This window comes from Nelumbo nucifera, chromosome 5, assembly GCF_055504915.1.
Source record: "Nelumbo nucifera cultivar China Antique chromosome 5, China Antique-T2T, whole genome shotgun sequence".
Lineage (NCBI taxonomy): Eukaryota > Viridiplantae > Streptophyta > Magnoliopsida > Proteales > Nelumbonaceae > Nelumbo > Nelumbo nucifera.
The window spans coordinates 15973692-15979714 of record NC_142653.1 but is presented as its reverse complement, the minus strand read 5'-3'; positions in this window follow the sequence as shown (position 1 = coordinate 15979714).

The window sequence follows — 6023 nt, the reverse complement described above, 5'->3', positions numbered from 1 at the left end:
AAGATTAAGGTATATACGGATAAGGTTTCGATATTTGTCCTTTAGGCTGTGTTTGGTTGCAATATAAATAAATTTGCACTGATGCAAAACCATGATAATGTAAATGATTTGAGTGTAAATTCTGACCTGTTTTGTTTCAAATTTTAGCTTATTTTGTTTGGTTGCAGACTTGCAGTACAAATGAAGTAAATGAAGACACGAAGTAGAATAAAGCAAAATCCAAAACAAAATTAAACAAGAATTTACATTTTTTACATTTGCACTCCCATGCATTCAAGGTTCAAAGTATGAATACAGGGCGGTATGCCTGTAGGGTTCTACCCAGTCCCAACCCATTGACACCCTATTAATTTCACACCTCCGAAATAAAAAGAAAAGGAAAATGGTGTTTGTCAATCGAGTTTGACTATAATGCTGGAAATTAAGACATATTACTGAAAAAATTTATAACCAATCAACCAATATCATAGATATGTAACCAATCAGATGAATTTTCATCAAAATTCATAGAGGTTTTGATTGGTCAATTCTCTTCGGTATCATGTCTTTCCTGTATCATAGATTTTTCCTTGTCAATAATATATATAATTTGGATAAATTTACAATGCCGGAAGAACTTTAACTAATCAGAACCCCAATGATTTTGATATGAATAGCACCTGATTTGTTACCACTTTTACCATATTGGTTATAAATTTTTCAATATGGTATCATATATGAATTTTCTTTTCCAAAAAGAAATAACTGTCACACAATATTGTACTTGATAATGTGGCATTTGTTTTTGTTTCGAGCTTGTATAACCAAACACCCAAATAATTTTGGGGAAACAATGGCCAATAGGTTCATAATCCATATGTTAACAACAACATGATCACTTAAACAAGTCCAACATATTTGTCAATCTTTCCTTTTTTTTTGTTTTATAGAAAAAGACATATTTGTCAATCTTTCATTGTTGAAAATAGACTTCTTTTCTTTCAAAATTTTCTCTTTTGAGTTTTATAATTTAAATTGGGATTCTTTTATTTACCTTGTTAAAAATTAAAGGGGGGAACGTGTTTGAAAAGAAAGATCGAGGCAACCCACAAACAAGTCATGAGCAGTTTGGTCATTCAATTCTACAGAATAACAGAAATCTGTCTTTGCAGTAAATAAACATGCAAACAATTAACTAAACATATAATAATAATGGGCTGGTTCACATTTTTTTCTTTTTTCTTTTTTCACTTTTTTCCTCCATGCGTCTGGTTACACCGCGGGGGTGACCCATCCGGCCATTCCCCCAGGCGGTGGGATTCAATCCCAAATTCTCCACTGCAACTAGACAGAGACCAACCCTTGGCACCTTGGGCCGGGTTCCCATTTTTTTCTGACTCAACCTGCTTTGTCTGGTTTTGTTACCATTTATTCACACTTTGTTTGGAACCCATTCAAATGAGCTAGTACTGTAGTAGTATTTGGTTGGGTTTATGGTCAAATTTTGTTCAATTCAACCATTAGTAAACTCCAAGGTGGTTAAATGTGTCACTGAGATGTATTGTTCTGAAACAATATTGGAATTATACGAAACTTCTCTCTTTAGTTTAGGCTGCGTTTAGCCTTTTTTTCGAAGAGCTTTTTTTAATAAGCACTTTTAAAAAATACTTAAAAACCGCTTCCTAAGGTGCTTTTTGGAGTGTTTTTTCTAATAAAAAAATAAAAAAACGCTTATTTGACAACATTACTTAGTTCAAAATGGGCTCGATTTAATATAAAAAATAAGAGTTAAGATTTGTAATTCCTTAGTTTAACATGCTAGCATGGTAAGTTGAAAGTTCATCGTACTATATTGAAAGTTGTATAAAATATAACATAACCTAATTTTTCTATATACAAAACAGTCATAGCAAGAAAACCCACCTTTTATTTTTTGGGTCTCTCACTCTCTCCTCCTTTTACTTTGATACATAAAGAGCATCACCAACCAGTGTGGGATCAACTGCGTGCGCTGCGCTGTTCAATATAATTGGAACACTCCATACACGAGACGAGAATGATTAGCCAATATATATATATATATATATATTTATCTCACTAGAGGAAAGAATTAATTCCTCCATCTAGTCTTTGGGAGAGTTGTAACGGAATTTTTATAAGAAGCCATGATTTCATGATTTCATCTAACTGCTTACCCTTTGGCTACATGTCCCATGGTTGAAATCCCGAGGTGGTGGTGGGCTATGGGCCGGCCTATATATGGCCTGCTAGCTGCTCCCCTATAGTCTAGTCAGTAGTCACTGATCCAATCATCTCTTCTTCTGAAAAAAAGGAAAAAATGATTGTTTAGAGACTTTAATAGGTCCCAAAAAAATTGCCTAGGATCTATCAATATGGTTTTAATTTGTTCCCCCAAACAATTGGAGTTTAATACGGAGACCTAGCTTATTAGCTACCACTCCTACATAAGTCTCAACTCATCAATCTTGTATACAAAGATTTGTCGACGAGAACGACTGTGAGCGATCTCGGGAAAATAGCCCAAATCTTTAATCGATTGGTTCATTTTTTATTGATAACCATTCATTGTGTTTGTCAAAACGTGTGAAGGTGTGATGCAAGGTGTTCCACCATTTGAGTTTTAAGGCGTGAAACGTAATTTAGAGTATATATAAGAGGAGGAAGCAGTGTTGCATAGATGAAAATCGAACTAAACTAGTTGCATGGTCGGGCTCGGTGAATCATGAGCCAGCCATTGCCCCCGGTTTGGTCATACTCTAGGGATCAGAACTGATAGAAACTCGGTCATAACTGACTGACCGTCCTGTTTAACCAAAGAATCCAAACCACTCCCGGTTTCATAAAGTCTACTGCGTCATTAAATGCAAAATGACAATTGCAAGATTAAACTCATGACCTTTTGTTTATGTGTATTGCCTCATTACCATTGATCCATTTATTTATTTGTTTTCAGTTTTCACTTATGTATCTTTAAAGGATTAGCCCCTCTATTCAATACATTCTAATATGATATTAATTGTAAAGTATATTATGACCTGCAAAATATATACATGCTTGAATCTCTGATGGTCTGATCCTTGAACCTTTCCTTATCTTGGTTCTAATATGATATATGTTACATTTGATTTGATCACAATTGAATCTTTGATGGTCTGATCCTTGAACCTTTCCTTTTTGATTATATGCTTGGTCTGGTTCTTATATGTTCTTATTATGGTCATATGTAGTCGGATTCAAATATATACATATAGAACTATGATTAGTTTTTTTGAGGTTTGGAGGGGGGCATGTACCCACCCCCATCCAGGGTGGGGGACTTCCACTAAGGGACAATCTAGCAAATTTGTACAGTGGCATTTTAATAGTATCGTAATAAACAAAGTTGGAGGGTTTTTGTGGGCCGGGAACATGGTGAAATGGTTAACCCACTTTTATCTGTAGCATTTTATTATAAAAAGTGGCTTAAATATGCAGAAACATAAGGAGTGTACGCCTCTAATATAAAGTAGATAGGGGTGCAAGACGGACGGGTTGGGCCAAGTTTATGGTCAACCCAGGCCTGGTTTTAAAAGTTAGGCTTAGGGTTCGAGCTTGGACCGAGCCTGGGTCAAGCTCGATCTTTCCAATTCTAACCCAGCCTGCACTGTAATTTGATGTGTTTGGGTTGGGCTCGGGCTGGTCAATAAATCAACTCTAAAATTATACATATATGTGTATTTATGCAAATATTTATACATATATTTATGTATATATTTAAATATGTATGCAAAATGAGTATGTATATATAGGTAAATATGTATATGTATGTATGCAAAATTTACATATATATACATATGTATATATGAATGTGCATAGTTGGGCTGGGATTGGGCTACCTATGGGCTAAGTTTGGGACCAGGTCAGCCCACAAAATAAAATAGCCTGACTTCTTGAGCCTGAGGATCAAAAATCCAAACACAGCCTGTGTAAAATTTCAGGCTGGGCCTGCCCAAGTTGCACCCCTAGCAATAGAGATGTATGCCTCAAGGGTCTGTACAGTTCTAGACTATGCCTCTAGGTGTTTTCTTAGCACCTTGCTTGGAGGGATGCCTCCAGGTAGGACTCTAGATCTCCTACCCACAAAAACTTTGCCCACGTCTACCCACAACATACTACCCCTGTGCATTGAGAACATCTCCTCATGCATAATACTATGTAGGAGGATGAGATGTTCTCTATGTGTGCATATGATGTTATGTGGGCAGGAGATGTGGACTCTCCAGGTAGATGATTAATTATACCCACAAGGAAAATGATGAATGATTTTCAATTAATTCATGAATAGGGGTCTGGAATCGGAATTGGAATTGGCTATTCCCATTCCAACTATTTGGTTGGAGAATCAGAATCCCATTCCCTCATTTGAGGGAATGGCCATTCTCTGCCCCTTCCTTAGGAATGAAATCCCATTCCTGTTAATTCCAATTTTTATTCCCATTCCCGTATGAACCAAATAGACTATGACCATTTCAATTTTGATTCCGATTCTAACTGTGAACCAAATGGACCCTGAATGGATTAGAAAAAGATAAAAGCTGAATCAACTGGAATTGAACCCTAGAGAATAACTGAATATCCAATACCGTGATCATGTAGTTAATTAAAAGAGTATACTTCCTCTTTGTATAAAGAAAAAAAGGAACCACATAGGAATGGACAAGCCCGACATGGAACAGGTCTGATGTTAATAATTAGAGGAAACGAGATTTGATCCTCACGAAACCGTCCTCACACCATTTTTACATTTTGTTGCAACAGTATATTGGGAATATCTCTCCATGAAACAAAATATACAATTAAAGTGAAAATATCAACAATTAAAACGTTGGTAGATAAATTGCCCGGACTATCTACAGTCATTCCGAGAGCAGTGGACATTTCTGTCCTTAAATTCAAATTCTTACCAAAAAAAACTCAAGTAAGGCTAATTTAGCCAAGATTCAAAGGGGAATGCTAGCTTGCTTAGTTAGGATGGAATTGATTCCGTCCAATTCAACTTTTTGCCGGCCAGCAAAAAGAGGATGCTAGGAAAAGAAGTGCCACAACCGTAAGCGATATTCAAAATAAAATATGATAAAAAATAGATAACATGGAATATATAGCAATGAAAATGAGTGAGATAACTTCTCCAAGAAAAAATTAATGGATCCTGCTCACTGTACAATGTATTTCTGACAGCCTCATGTGGGGGCTATTATCCCTCTGACCAGAGAGATGTTTGAATATGGACAATTCATTCCTACTTAAATTTCAATACAACATCAGCCCACATGGTTAGCTTAAAAGTTAAAACTGTTTAAAATAGCAGGGACTTTTTTATTCAAAAATTATCTGGGGAACAATTATTGGATATTCAAAATTTAAATTCGAATAAAAAGGAATCATAAAACAAATCTAGCTCTCAACAATTTTTAATTATTTAATATAACAGAATGGTCATTCATAAAATTGATATTAACGGTTATAGGGTGTGTAAAGGAGATCCAATTGTATTTCGTGGAATTAAAACCCATTTGCAGAACTTAATTAATTAACATTCCACCATAAAATAATTATTTAGTAGTTATATACTTAAAATATTTATTCAAGGTAAACTGTGATATTCTTCTACTCAATATAATGCATCTTGATTGTTTGTTGTCCTTCTGTGATGATTAGAGTGGGAGCTCGCTGATGGTTGTTGCCTGTGCACGTTGCTTACTGTTCTACCACTTAAACTCCTCCAGTTTCATTTTATTGCTTTTAATTTTTCTTTTTTGTTTTTAGCTTTTGTTTTCACAATATTAATTTACCGCCTTTTTTAACAATTTATTTTTTTTTAAAGAACGAAACAATTATGTCTAAATATTAGCTTGCAGATTCTCTGAGATGGACGAATTTATACTGTGCATTGTACACATTTACCGTTCACACACAAAGAGGATATTTCTTTTCTGATAAATATGAATGTATATAAGTAAAGAAGAAGAAGAAAAAAAAAAAAG